The 15774-nt window shown below is 37.6% G+C and overlaps 1 long non-coding RNA gene across 3 annotated transcripts in view; it reads right to left on the bottom strand.

The window, feature by feature from the left end:
- Positions 1–525: 525 nt before the first annotated feature.
- The window catches only part of LOC107974295 (uncharacterized), an 80446-nt gene continuing 65197 nt past the window's right edge, over positions 526–15774 (bottom strand). The window contains exons 1-4 of one of the 3 annotated variants that reach the window (XR_008537722.2): positions 11963–12129; positions 3094–3173; positions 2753–2868; positions 526–2392 (exon numbers count right to left, since the gene is read on the bottom strand). This is a non-coding gene — a long non-coding RNA (uncharacterized LOC107974295). Of the gene's footprint in view, positions 2393–2752; positions 2872–3093; positions 3174–11962; positions 12130–15774 lie in introns of those variants that run through there. The other 2 variants (XR_008537719.2, XR_008537720.2) reach the window with 2 other exon arrangements.

Here is a 15774-nt window from a genome sequence, read left to right as displayed (position 1 = left end):
TGACTTTTCAAATTAAGAAATTCTTCTCTCCAAAGGATTATAAAAAGATAAGTCATGGGTTGGGAACAGACGTTTGCACATTACCTACTTGATAAAGTACTTGAGTCTAGAATACATAAAGAGCTTTCAAAATTCAACAGTAAGAAAACAAACCAATAAAAAGGGTGGGGCTAGAATTTGAATCGCCGTGTCACAAAAAAAGATGATAAATTAGAACGTTAAAAAGGTCTTTAACATCACTAGTCATTAGGGAAATGCAAATTAAAATCATGAGACATTAAAATGAAAAAAATACACTTCTTAAAATAAAATATCAGGCCATATTAACTCCTGACAAGGTTGTAGAGCAACTGGAACTTACTGTTGATGAAAATATAAAATGATACCATCGCTTTGGAAAATGCTTAGTCAGCTTCCTGAAATGTGAAGCATACTCCTAACATACAGCCCAGGCATTCATTCCTATGTATTTATCCTAGAGAAATTAAAGCATATATCATCATGAAAACTGACACATACATGTTTGTAGCAGCTTTATTTGTAATCGCACAGAAACATAAATAATGCAAATGCCCATCAAGAGAAGAATGAACAAAGAAATTATGGCACATTCCAACAATTAAATACTACCTAGCAATAAAAAATCTACTGAGAAACCTAAAAAGATAATTATGCTTAGTGAAAAAGACACATAAGAGTATGTATTGTATGATTCCATTTTTAAAATTCTAGAAAATGGAAATTAATCTATGATAACATAGAGCAAATCAGTGGTTGCCTAAGAAAAGAGAAAGGATGAAAGAAAGACTCTAGTTTATTGTATGTCAATTCTAGCTCATTAAACCCATGAAAAAATATATAAATGAGCATTATTTCCTGCATGATATCAAAAGAATAAACAGTATAGTATTGGTTAAACATAAATAAATCAACGACAGTCTAGAAACAACAAAAGTTTACATGAGTTTAATTTATAATAGGGTGGCAGTAACAACAGTGAATTATTTACCATAATTTCAATAATCCCTTGAAAAGGGGTTAATTTCAGTGGTCCAGAGCACAGATTAGAGAGAAAGATTTCCTGCAGTTAGTCCTGGCTCCTCTACTTAATAGCGTGATGACTTTTGAGAAGTTATGTAATCTTTCTAAGTTTCTAACCCATGACCGTCCTTGTTACAACCTGCGTCCAAATCAAACTATTTGTCAAAAAAGGGAACAAGTAAAATTTTAATTTAACCTTGACCTCTACCTAACACTACCCCTTAAAACTAACTTATAAAGGTCTTGATTCTATATAAAAGCAAAATTAATAACATTTGTAGAAGCAAATACAGGGGAACATCTAGGGATTCCTTATGGTTTAAATAGTTCTAATCAGGGATGAGGGCATGTCAGCGGGGAGTCTTACGTTATCCAGGAGTCATGGAAGAAAATCTTACTGCCTATCAGAAAGCCTGTACAGCCAATTTAGGATACCTTCAGTTTTCATCTATGAAGAACAGAACATTTATTTTTAACCAGTTTCAGAGAAGGATATCAAGGCAAAATATTCCTTAATCCTCTTATTCAAAATTAAAACAAAACAAAGGATTATACATCTCACTCACTCCTCTAGTTCCCAAGTCTTTTTACGTCTTGCTTTCTCCTGCCAAGCTTCAAGGTTTGCCTACATTCTTTTTCCATTTTAAGTGGATATGGCACTTTAGGAAGTACATCTTGCAGGACTGAATTAAATTACTAGCTCTGCCATTTAATTGGGTTGCCTTAAGCGATCCTTAAGCAAAGGACTGATTAAGAAAACTGTCTTTTTCTTAGTCTTTCCTTCAACAAATAAAAAGGAACAACAAATAAAAAAATATATTTTATTGTGAATGCTGAATGAAATAACATGGTGACAAAGTATGTCCCACAGTAGTCATTTTAAAATGTTAGCCTCCTTTCCTTTTTGAATATAAAATATCCTATTTGATTTGTGTGTATAGCCAGTCCAGCTTCTCTTCAATCCTTTACGAACCATTTAGGGCAAAAATTATTTTAGTACTGCTCTAGGTAAGATCATTGTTGTCAGTAATGCTAGCACTTCCATTGTCCTCTTGTACTGAATCGCATTCTTTTATTTTGGTTTTTGTCTTTCAGAATTTATGACACCAGGACAGAGGGAATTTGTTCATTTTGTCTTATTTATGCTAATGGGAACAGTCAGTGAAATAGGAGCGAATGAAATTATAAGGAACCCATAACAGGCCTTGTGCAACCAACCGCCAAAACAAACCATTTGTCATGAAGGGGATAAGCAGAAATTTAACAGTTTTCTCTCCTTTCTGTTTTTCTTTTGCCCGCGTTCCTCTGTCCTCTGTTACAGCTCTAAATTGTTGTAAAAGCAATCACACATCTGCAGCAAAAGAAGGATGAAAGAAAAAGTGTTTAAATTATCTGTTAAAAAAAATGAGTTTTTCATACTAGGAGCAACTTGCTGTTGGGGATCAGAAAATGATGCCCTAAAAGGAAGGCTCTTCAGTCTGAGAAGCAAACGTTTCTCTCAGAGCTTCCCCGACCTTCTTGTAAGCGGTGCCTGCGAGAGAATGAATGCCTCTCATTCTCCTCAAGACTAGCTATAGACACTAGAATCTCTCTTCCCCAAGGCAGGTTGTAGAAACCAGAAGCTCTTTTCCCCAAAGCCAGATATAAAACCTAAAAATATTACTCTTTATCCCCCACCTTTCTTTGTAAAATGTTGCCATTAAGAACTTACCTGGGCCGGGCGCGGTGGCTCACGCCTGTAATCCCAGCACTTTGGGAGGCCAAGGCGGGCGGATCACGAGGTCAGGAGATCGAGACCATCCTGGCTAACACGGTGAAACCCCGTCTCTACTAAAAATACAAAAAATTAGCCGGGCGCGGTGGCGGGCGCCTGTAGTCCCAGCTACTCGGGAGGCTGAGGCAGGAGAATGGCGTGAACCAGGGAGGCGGAGCTTGCAGTGAGCCAAGATCGCGCCACGGCACTCCAGCCTGGGAGACAGAGCGAGACTCCGTCTCAAAAAATAAATAAATAAATAAATAAATAAATAAATAAATAAAATAAAAAGAACTTACCTGACCTACCTTATTTGACTGTAGGTCATAAGACCCCCATTCCAGAGACAGTCCTGCCCCACACCCAGAAGGAAGGAAAGCTGCAGAGAGAGGACAAAGAGAATTTAGACGGACAGGCCCTGCTGGGTTTCCCCACTCAGTCCACTAGCATTAGATCACTCCCTTTTTGTCCAGTCATATTTCTACATGACAGTCCATACTTAGTTGAACCTAAGCATAAAAATGGACAGTTTCCCTTGTATTTTGGGGTCTTCATTCTGAAGGTCTCCTGTCATGTAAATCCATGATCAAATACATTTGTATGCCTTTTCTTGAATAAATCTCTTTTGTCTATTGATTTTCAGCAAACATTCAGAGGGTGAAGGGGAAGCATTGCCTTGGCCCCTGCACTGTTCTTCAGGGAAAGAGCACCAGAACCTTGAGTGGTTTCTTTGTGACCATACTTCATTAGCGAAATCACCTCTGCATCTATTATCTCCAGCTGCAGCAGCAGCAGCAGCAGCAGCAGCAACAATCCTTTTAAGGAGAGTTAAAAATGGCTAATGATATTTCCCCTCACAAGCAGTAGTTATTATCATTGCTCAAGGTCAATGTACATAAAAGAATGTAGAAATTCCGAGGAAGAAATGTGAAGAGTTTTTATGAGAAAAGAACAGAGCTCCAGGGCTTTGCACAAAAGTGACAAATTACTGTAATCTTTCATGGGAATGGCCATAAGATATCATGTGTATAATATAAAAATTGCTTTTTAAACTAACCATGATTATTCTGATTATTAACTTCCAAGAAGAAGAAACTTAACCTAATAGTTAATTTCCTGTTCGTGCAAAATATATTATTTGGATAATGCAGACTGATATCATTAATCATATTTTTATAATATATTGGGATAAATTGTCAAATATCTTAGGTGCTTTACCCTTTAAATCTATTGCCATTATTTGTAATAATTCAATTAATTCTCCATATCTCTGAGCACAGATGTCTGGTATCTGTTTTAGTTATCAGTTATTTAATGGTTACTACATTCCAGGCACTCTGCTAAGTAAGTTACATAAATTATTTAACCCTCACAGCAATGCTTTGAAATGATCTTCATTGTGTCAACCTAAAATAACCAAAAGGAACAAAATCTAATTTAAAGAAAGTGTATTCAAGCCCAAAGTGTGAAGGTGGCCATCTGGGGAACAGAGCTACACCAAAGCATGGTGCTCAGTGCTCCTGGTGTGAGAAAAGATGAGGATCATTTGTATAGGCAAAAATCGAGTTGGTGAACAAAATTACAACGTTTTTCCAACACAGACATGCAGATAATAAGATTTGGTTGGCTAGTACTGATTACACTCTAAGAAGGTTATGTAACATTTTATCATAAAGAGGTAACAATCACAAGGGTCTCTCTAATATCGTTTAGTCTAGGTTTGAATAAAGAATAGGGAGTCTGGTTAATGTTTAACATCTTAACACAAAGGTCAGGAAGCAAAGGCCAGACACCAGAGAAGAAAAACAGCCATGTCAAATGAGTCTGTTTCTAGGGCATAATTTTTTCCCTTGGCATAATAAATTGGGGTGATCCTGAAATTTTCATTCTGTTTACATTTCCCTCTTTCTTTCAAACTCTAAGAGAAAGCATTGCAGGAGAATTATTTAGTCAGATCGCATATTTGATCAAATCTCACATTGCTAGGAAGACTCATTTTTAGGAAGTCATGTATCATGGAGGAGAGAAATATTAGAAAGGACCAAGGCCAAATTACAAAGAAACAAAAGGAAAGTAGTCTTGGAACCTGGTTAGGCTACATGTCTATCTCTTTAATCAAAGCAAATTTTTGAGCAATCATTACTTTAGTTTTTTAGTTGTATATTGACTTGAAGACAAGTATCGTACAGTAATGGAGACAAAAACAGGATAAAACACAACAAATGATTATAGCTTTTAGAATATGTAACAGTGTTTGTCACCAAGTTTCCTGTGATCCAAACCAGTTATTTAGCAAGTTGCTTAGAGGAGATTTTGGATCTGAAGCTTGGTTACTTGGGTTTTTATATTAGCCATTAATTTAGTCAGTTTACTTGACTTAACTGTAATATAGACACAACATTTAGTTTTTAGGATAGCACAGGTTTCTTTTGGGCTACAGTGTATATGTCTAAAGTCATGTGGTTTTGTGATATAGCCTTTTTATGACAGTAACTTTATTATTTAATAACAAAGTACGGAATCTTCTTATTATTTAATAACAAGTTAGAAAATGCAGCTGTCATTTAGGGCCTTTTGGATATAATTGGTTAGGGCCTCTACATGTCAAATGACATCTTTAATACACAGCTGTGGTATAAAGAAAGAAGCTAAATGGTCACACCAATGGAACATAGAATATACCTAATGAGATTGTAAATGGGGAAAAATTGTTGGTTTTGACAGGGTGTGAACTATTTGACCTTATAGCTAAGCATAACCCAGGGGACATTGTCCTCTTCATCTTGGGGTAACTATGGCCGTAGATTAGTGTCACATAACCAAGACATTTTATTTGGAGCTAACCAATAAATACCCAGTTGTTGTCTCTAATTAGTGGCATGTGAGTCAGCACTTTGTAATATAACGGTGTGGGTGACTGTGTTTTGGGCATTTTCCCATATCTCTAGTGCAGTGGGCCATTCATCTTTGGTGTAATTTTTTGTTCCCAACATAAAGAGGCGTGTTGATTAAGCTGGCCAAAAGAAGGAGTGAGACAAATAAACGTGTTCCGAATTTGTACTATATCATCTTGAAATCAAGTTGTCCTTTGGGGGAGCAACATTTTATTTGTTTATTGTTTTTGTCTTTTGTTTTAGTTGAGGTAGTGTCAGAGTAAAACCTAACTAGCAGCCAGGCGCAGTGGCTCACGCCTGTTATCTCAGCACTTTGGGAGGCTGAGGCGGGCGGATCACAAGGTCAGGAGATCGAGACTATCCTGGCTAACATGGTGAAACCCCATCTCTACTAAAAATACAAAAAAAAAAAAAATTAGCTGGGCGTGGTGACAGGCGCCTGTAGTCCCAGCTATTTGGGAGGCTGAGGCAGGAGAATGGCGTGAACCTGGGAGCAGAGCTTGCAGTGAGCCGAGATCGCGCCACTGCACTCCAGCCTGGGTGACAGAGCGAGACTCCATCTCAAAAAAAAAAAAAAAAAAAAAAGCTAACTAGTTAGAGTTTTATTTTTCTACCAAGACGCTCTTCCTATGGTGCTTGTTCTGTACAGTGTCATCAAAAGCCAGAGTGTACAGTATCTTCAGCCAGACTGTCATTTTAAAATATGAATCAATGGGAACCACTAGAAAGACACAGGAGACCATGGGTGTAATAAGCGTCTTTTCGTAAGCTATCAGCATAGTCTTGGGCCCATTGTAAAAAGTGGTTTGCTTCACAATAGCTGGTGGTACTTCTACAAATACATAAGAATTAAGGATAAAAAGAAGAAAGTTTAATTGGAGCTTATAAAAGAAAATCCTCCCCATCTGTTAACAATCGTTAGCATAAACAGTTTGTTTAGATACAGACCTGGTCTGGGGTTTTGTGTTTTAGCTGTCCACATCAGATGCCATGTTTTTCCTAACCTGGTGTTGACTTATTTTAAGTCAGAGATCACCTTTCAGGGAAGAGTCCAGCCAGGAGTGTCATTCTTTTTTACATGAGAAATGCTAATGCATGAATCTTCACCAACAAGGTTTGGTGAGGAGTACTCGATCAGGTCCATAGCATTTTCACTGAAGAGAGCTCTTTAAGAAATGTCATATCCGGCCAGGGCGGTGGCTCACGCCTGTACTCCCAGCACTTTGGGAGGCCAAGGCAGGTGGATCACTTGATGTCAGGGTTTGAAACCAGCCTGGCCAACATGGCGAAACCCTGTCTCTACTAAAAATACAAAAAATAGTCAGGTGTGGTGATGGGTGCCTGTAATTCCAGCTACTCGGGAGGCTGAGAAAGGAGAATCAGTTGAACCTGGGAGGCGGAGGTTGCAGTGAGCAGAGATTGTGCCACTGCACTCCAGCCTGGGCGACAGAGCAAGACTCACTCTCAAAAAAAAAAAAAAAAAAAAAAAAAGTCTTTTTCAATAGATGAAATTTCCTAGACTGCGTGGCTTTTGAAATTTCCCATCTTCTGGGAGCTTGCTGTGAAAAGATTATTTCACCAATTTATAATTTTTAGTTAGTTGCTTCATAAGACCGTTGTAATAGCTAAACATGTCTCCCTTTACTATTAAAGACATATAGTTTCCTGGAGACAATTTCATAGGTCTGCTTGTTATAAATTTGATTGGAGATTACTGGTATTTAGCAAAAGGGGTTCAATCTCAGGTTAAGTAGAATCAGTGGAAGAGCTTTTGGGGAAGACATACTTTAGTATTAGCTAAAATTAGCTTCAGTTAATTTTGCCAGTTTTCATTATTTCATTGGTGCTTTCCACTAACCCAGATGACTGGGGGTAGTAAACACAATGAAATGTTGGCGACTAGACCAAACTTTACATACTGATTAAACTTAAATTTGCCCAGTGAAGTCAGTACCTCTATTGCTATGAATTCCCCAGGTTGGAATGGTTTTTAAACAGAATTTCACTCACTGTTAAAGCCATTGCTCTTCTGTAGGGAAATGCTTCTACTCAGTGAGAAAACATGTAAATCATTAGCAGGATGTATTTGTATGTTTGTGAGGGTGGCAACTGGATGAAATCTAATTGCCACACCTCAAAAGGGACCTCAGATAAAGAAAAATATACTTGGGAGCCATGTAATAGTTTCCCTGGATTATATTTTGAACAACTGTAACAATGAGCTATAGCTCAAAAAGGTTTTTAAAAATATTATTTTCCCCAAGCAATCATGTCTTCAGGCTCCAGTGAGTTAGCTCATGTATATAACTGTAAGTCAGCAGGAAATGCAGGCAAATCATTTGACCCTTACCATATCTCATTTTGAGGTGTATCCTCCCCCTTTTGCTTTCCAATTTTTCTGTTTTGATTTTAGAGCTCTAGATTAAGCTACTTCTTAAAATCAAAAGTAGATTTTTTAAGTTAATGTCAATTGTTTTCTTAATCAGATGCATTTAGAGCAATTCTTTTTATTAATTTATCAGCTAGCTCATTTTTTTGTTTGTTTTCTGGGGTATCTGATTTTGAAAGACCTGGAATTCTAATTGTGAATAGTAACTTTGGTAATATTATAGGTTCTAACAATTTTGAAATGAGGTGTCCTTTTTTTTTTTTTGAGATGGTGTCTTCCTCTGTCGTCCAGGCTGGGCAATCTCCCTCTGTCATCCAGTGGCACGATCTCGGCTCACTGCAACCTCTGCCTCCTGGGTTCAAGAGATTGTCCTGCCTCAGCCTCCTGAGTAGCTGGGACTACAAGGCATGTGCCACCGCGCCTGGCTAATTTTTGTATTTTTAGTAGAAATGGGGTTTCACCACGTTGGCCAGGCTGGTCTCCAACTCCTGACCTCAGGTGATCCGCCTGCGTCGGCCTCCCAAAGTGTTGGGATTACAGGCATGAGCCACCACGCCCGGCCTGAGGTGTTCAATTTTTATGGGTTGACCAGAAGAGGCTAAAAATCTTGTCTGTTTCTGTGATATTAAAAAATCATGAACTACTTCAAAGGCATATCTACTGTCTGTAGAAATATTAGCAGTTTTGTTGTTGTTGTTGTTAATTGAGGAGCCCCAATCAATGTAATTAATTTTGTTTGTTGATTTAAAGTGACTTTTGGAACTTAAGCACTTTTTATTTCTTCAGTTAAGGATACTTTTTAAAGTAAAATCCATTTGTAAACCAAACAATATCAACCATTAGCAAGGGGAATCTCTTGTGGGCCAGCCCTAGAAAAGAGCAGTTGAACAGTTAGAGTTATGCAATTATGCAGAGTTTCAGCTGACAATGGAAGTAGAAGAATGCAGGAATTAGGTTATTACAACCAGAGATGGTGATATGAGAATCTGAAAGAAGTAAAACTTTATATGAAGCTATTCTACTAACTGAATAATGTTGAATGGGGTGTGAGTTTAGCATTACTTCCACAAAATGAGAAATGAAAACACTAAAGTATATTCCCATTAAAGTTTCTTTAGCTGCCTTAACAAAGCAGTGGCTTTTACAGCTCTCATGCAAGTTAGCACTCCTCTTGTTACAAAGTCTGTTGGCTATAGCACCATACAGGATTATTTTGTTCCCCGCATTTTTGAGTCAGGACCCTTAGAGCGTTACCAGCACTCTTACATACAAACAATAAAAAGGAAGGTTATAATTTGGATACGCCAAAACTGGAGCATTAGCAAGGTCATCTTTTATCTTTTTTTGTTGTTTATTTTTTGTAGAGGTCTCACTATGTTGCCCAGACTGGTCTTGAACTCCTGAGTTCAAGAAACTCTCTTGCCTTGCCCTCCCAAAGTACTGGTATTACAAGCATGAGCCACCATATTGATTTTCTTCTGTCCACTCCAGAGGGTCTGGAATGTCTTGCCTGAAGACAGCGTATAAGGGCTGGGTTTTTAAAGAAAAATTTGGGATCCAATCTCTAAATTATCCTGCCATCCCAAAAACCCTCTCACCCGTATCTTGGTTCGTGGTAGTGAAAACTTTAATATACCTTTCAGTCTGTCCATGTTAACAATAAGTCCTTCCTAAGATATTAGGTGGCCTAAGTGCTCTAATTTTTTTTTTGACAAAATCAAAGTTTTGCTTTAGAAATCTTGTGTCCTTTAAAGGTAATTGTTATAACAAGTAAATCTCATCTTCTATAGAGTTCTGCTCATCCTCTGAGCAGAGGAGAAAATTGTCTACAAACTATATTTAAAAGGATTTTTTAAAGAGGTCAACATCTGAGAGGTCTTTTTAAACATCTGTGAGAAGTAAGTTTGGCTCTCAGTGTGTCCCTAAGGCATGACTGTTCATGAGTACTGTCTGTCTTCCCAAGTGAAGACAAACAGAAATTGACTATTTTTATCTAAAGGAATACTAAGGAATTCACTACATAAGTCTATTCCATTCAATAACCACCTTCAGCTGCAAAGGCAGCCAACAACGTGTGGGGGTTTGGCACTGCTGAATGTTAAGAATGACTGTGTTGTTAATTGCTTTCAGATTCTGTACAAACCTCCTTCTTTTACCATTTAGTTTCCTTACAGGAAGGACTGGAATGTTACATGGGCTTGTAGAGGGAATAATCAATCCTCTCTTTATATAAAAATCCTAAAATTCTAGTCTTTATTCCCTTTAGTGCTTTATTCCTCAAAGGATATTATTTGAGTTTGGAAGAAGTTTTGATGGACCTATTTGAACTTTGATATGGATAGCTGAGATGATTTCTCCAATATCAGTGGAAGACTTTGTTAACAATTAATCAGGAGCTGCCTTTAGCTGATTTCGTAATTTTTTATTACTCAATAATTTAGTGTCTTCTATGGCAATATGGATTGCAATTGGATTAGACTTTCAAAATTTGTTATGTCTAGTAATTCAGTTTTATTATTTAATTCTATATACATTTTCCCTTTTTGGGAGAAAGAAAGGTGAGCATTTTATAATTTTAAGAATTATCTTTTTATAAGGTGGATGGGAGCTGATAGAACCAGAAGGAAAACATGAGTCCCTTGTATGGGACCTTGTTGAAAAGCCACAGGCTGAGACTTGTATGTTGACAAAGGATTATTTGTGACATCTACCATTGGAATTCTTTGCTTACTCCAAGGAATGAAATCTTGTAATAAGTTGGGCTTTATTACAGATAAAGAGGCTCCAGTGTTAACAAGAGCTTGTGTTAGTAACAAGAGCTTGTGTTCATTTTTTATTTAAAATAATAACTATTTTTTAGAGTCAAGCCAGGGTCATAGGCTTAAATATTTAATTTAAATTTCCTGGAAAAACCATAGGGTCCTGGTTAAAATCAGGAAATTTTAAAAGTATATCTCTAAGTTTTACCTTTCACCATGATTGATAAACTGGGGCAGGCTTTTCCCAGCCAGACACTGGCTGTTTGAGAAATGGAGCCAGGACAGGAGAAGGAGTTGGAGAAGGAGGAGTTGGAGAAAGAGGAAGAAGAGGAGGAGAAAGAGAAGGTGATAGAGGAGGAAGAGGTGGTGAAGGAGGAGGAGAAGGAGGAGGTGGCGGTAGAGGAGGTGGAGGAAGAAGAGGTAGGTCTTGGTAAGGTAGTTTAAATAATATTGGACAAAAAGAAGGAGGACATGAGGAAGAAAGAGGATAAATTTTAGCAGTCTTTATACATTTAGAGACTGAAACAATTATTTGCTTTTTCTTATAAAGAAAAAACTTTATTAGAACCTCTTTTGGACACTTTTAAGTACCACTGAAAATAACTCTCTTGATTATTTTGCTTTATCTTGGAGCTGGCTTTTTAAAACTGAGCATGCAAGTAAATGAGTTTAGGCATTTTAAAGGTACTTACTTTGGCCATTATAATTTGGGGTTTTTATAAATTATATGAGACGATTTTTAAAAATAACAATATGAGGTGACACTATAAGTGTTATATATAAGCCCATCTGGTATTTTTATGGTGAACTCCCAAGGAGAAAGACTCAGTTTTGGATGAACAATTGTCCATAATATGGGTTTTCTTCTTAAGTGACCAAAGATTATATGGGAAATTGGTTAAGATATGTCCACTGAACTGAGCTTCAGAACTTGGCCAGTTTAAAACCACAAATATAGCTTATGCAACAAAGATTCACTTTCTCTCTGTTTTTTCTTTGATCAAATTTGAGCCAGAAAAAAATGTTTCATAATTTAGCAAGTAAGACACACAGAACCTTAATCTCAAAGGAAAGTGAAACCTGTAAACAGCAGAATTTTTAGAGAAATAACAGATGAAACTCTTACCTTTAAAAGTAGAGCTTTAACTCAGGTTGCTTGAATAAAGTCTGAATCTCAGCCAAAGCCAGGGAGACTGAAAACCAAAGAGAAGGCTTCCAGAGATACCTGCCAGATCCAGTAAAGTCAGATAAGTGACAGCCACTCATGCCAGTTCCAAAGCTCTGAATGTCAGTGAAGCAGCAAGGATCTCGGGAGGCTCACTTTGGGTCCCTTTTTGGTCAAAAAATGTCAACCTTAAATAATCAAAAGGAATAATTTCTAATTTAAAGAGAGTTTATTTAAGCATAAAATGTAAGGGTGGCCATATGGGGAGCAGAGCTACACCAAAGAATGATGATCAGTACTCCTAATGTGGGGAAAAATGAGGATCATTTATATAGGCAAAAACAGAAGTGCTGAACAGAATTACAATAGTTTCCATACAAAGGCTGACATGCAGATAGAAGATGTGATTGTCTACTATTGATGACACTCTGGGGTCTCCATCTCCAGTGTCATTTAAGGTTTGAATAAAGAATAAGGCATCTAGTTAACATATAATGTTACATCAAGATCAGGAGGGAAGTTCATGCACCGGAGCAGGAAAACAGCCATGTGATGTGGCTCAGTTTCTAGGGCTTCACTTTTCCTCTTGGCATAATAAATTTGGGAAGTCTTGAAGTTGTATTTTCTTTTTTAAAATTGTTATATTTATTTTAGAATTGAGAAAACGCAGATATAAGGATATTGCTCAGCTCTCCAATATCACTCTGTCAGTAACTAGTGAAGTTTACATTTTAAAATGGGGCCTATCTGGATTCAAGTTTAGAGCATTGACAGAATGTCTACATGGCAAATCTTCTTCAATATCTTGTCTTAATCCTCCTCTACCTTCATTTGTGTGAGCTATTTTATTGTCATCATTTCTTAAATAATGTTTCCTTGATTCAATTTGAAATATAAAACTATAATTTTGCTCTTATAACACCAAAAGATAGAAACTAAAAAATGTTGTCTAGGACTTCATATTGTCAATCTTGAAAAGGTATAATAATGATTATAATACGAATTTAAAGTGGACACATGTCAAATATTAACTCATTAATGTGGGAACCAATATTATGCTACAAGGGTTTAAAGAATCCAAAGAGTGGAAACATATATGGCCAGTCAGAAATGCTGGCCTACATTTTCCTAATAGATGCAAAACTGGTCAATATCCACAGAACACTAATCAGCCGTCTGCCCAAGGAAATCTGTATTCTTATGGACAAGAATCGTTTGTATTACTTTCAGTATTCAACAACTCATAGAGTTTTAAAGTAGCACGAAGACTAGGAAAGGACAAGAGATGCCATCGAATCACACACTCCACCAGTGCCCAGTTTTCTTTTGTAAACATTGAGTAATATTCAAGAAAGAAAGAAAGAAAGAAAGAAAGAAAGAAAGAAAGAAAGAAAGAGAAAGAAAGAAAGAAAGAAAGACTGTATCTGAGAAATGTAAGCTTCTTTAAACCATCGGGCCCAGAAAGGCATTTAAAATGTAACAGTGGCCGGGCGCGGTGATGCACTGCTGTAATCCCAGCACTATGGAAGGCCGAGGTGGGTGGATCACCTGAGGTCAGGAGTTCACGACGAGCCTGACTAACATGGTGAGACCCCATCTCTACTAATTACAAAAAAAAAAAAATTAGCTGGGCGTGGTGGTGGACGCCTGTAATCCCAGCTGCCTGGGAGGCTGAGACAGGAGAATCGCTTGTACCTGGGAGGCGGAAGATGCATGAGCCGAGATATTGCAGTGAGCTGAGATAGTGCCATTGCACTCCAGCCTGGGCAACAAGAGGGAAACTCCCTCTTAAAAAAAAAAGAAAAAAAAAGTAACAGCAGCCACATCTCACTCCCTCCTGAGTGAAATAATTGTCTCTTAAAGCCACTTGCTACGTGGACTCCAGACTAACTGACACCAGGTAGCCATCAAATGCCATACACCCTAGAGTTCAGCTATGTCTAGTCAATCACTAACCAATGCTATTTCTGTAAATCAATGAGAATTCTTGGCAAATAACTTTTGTAGCTGCCCCCTCTCCTGATTTGTTCTTTCTTCACAAACTTGAGTTTCTCTTTTGTTCTCAAGATCACTCCTCAAGGTAACTTGGAGGTGTGTCCCAAGCTGCAGTCTGCACCTTTGCACTAGAATGAATGCTCTTTAAACTAGATTCTGACATTTTTTATTATTTTAGGTTAACATAGTTTTGGTCCATTTCAAAGTCTTTCACATTTTTCTCTAACTTGTGTAATTTCACCTTAATTATAACATTAAAGTAAAAAAAAAAAAAAAAGGTAGAGATGCGCAGTGGTTAGCTAACTTGATCAAGATTGCCACGGCCAACACTGTTAAACGCGGAGGAATCACCACATATATCCATCTACTTTCCTACTAAAATCTCACTAAAATTACAATACAGAAACGGAAAAGCGCAATTACTCAAGAATGAAGAGAATGTCAGTGTAGAAAAGTTGGACCACTGGAAAGTTACTGACATCCTACAAATACCAGTGGGTAAGCCCACTACACCCCAGCCTCCACCTGGAAATCGAGTGTTTAACATTTACAGAAATTTAATCCTAAATGCTCTGGGCTTAGTAAAATCAGCAGCTGTTGGTAGAGGGAGATTAGCACAGGGAAGAAAACAAAAGGATTCGGTGAAAGATGCCCTTGTGAACTCTGGGACTTCTTGCCTCTTCTCCTTCCTCAAGGAGATATGCTTCCAAATTCTGAGATTTGAGGATTTTTCTCTTGAAAAATTGACAGTTCCCAAAGAAATTATCTTAATGTACTCACATTGCAAACCTACCAAGTTATTGTCTAATAACCGAGAGGTGCCCCAGGTAGCTAGTCTTCTCCACACCTCACCCTTAGAGGAACTGAAATAAGATAAAACAGCCACAACAAAAGCAACAAAACAGAAACCTATAAAGTTGTCGAAGAGAAAATTACAGCAAATTTAGTTATGTATCAAATTGGTTTTCATTTGAGATTCAGGAATTGGGGCAGTCACCATTCTACAAAATAGAATGGGAGCTCTAACCAGGAAATCGCAGAGCAGTGAGTTTCATGAGGTGAAAACACGGAAATAGAAGAACAGGAAAAAAAAAAAAAAGTAAATAAATAAAAAGGCTGGGAGCAGTGGCTTACGCCTGTAATCCCAGCACTTTGGGATCAGGTGGAACACCTGAGTTCGGGAGTTCGAGACCAGACTGGCCAACATAGTGAAACCCTGTCTCTACTAAAAATACAAAAACTTAGCCCAGAGTGGTGGCACGCGCCTATAGTCCCAGCTACTTGGGAGGCTGAGGAATGAGAATCATTTGAACCAAGGAGGCAGAGGTCGCAGTGAGCCGAGATCATGCCACTGCACCCCAGCCTGAGCAAAAGAGCGAGACTCTATCTCAAAAAAAACCCAAAAAACAAAGAAACACCTGATTGATTAACATCAGCTTATTTCAGGTTATTTTTTTGGAAAGGTTTAAACAGAGGAGACTTCCTTAATATGCTGAGTCAGGTAGACTGGAATCTTGTTTTTAGGAAAAACTGGTCTGTTTTGGGATCTCTCTGCCTTCTAAAAATTTCAGTTTGATTGTACAGTGTTCAGTTTGATTGTATAGTGATTGTATAGTGAGTCACTCCATTAGGTTTGGTCTGGTCTGTTGGGCCTAGTGCAGGAGATCTTTCCAAAAACAATATGGTCTCCCATAATTTTGTTTAACACAGTATATAGGAGTTAATAAATAATAGAAACAACCTGTGTAGATAAAATAAAAAATAAAACTTCTCTACCC

Source organism: Pan troglodytes, chromosome 1 (genome assembly GCF_028858775.2).
Source record: "Pan troglodytes isolate AG18354 chromosome 1, NHGRI_mPanTro3-v2.0_pri, whole genome shotgun sequence".
Lineage (NCBI taxonomy): Eukaryota > Metazoa > Chordata > Mammalia > Primates > Hominidae > Pan > Pan troglodytes.
This window is presented reverse-complemented; position numbering and strand designations above follow the sequence as displayed.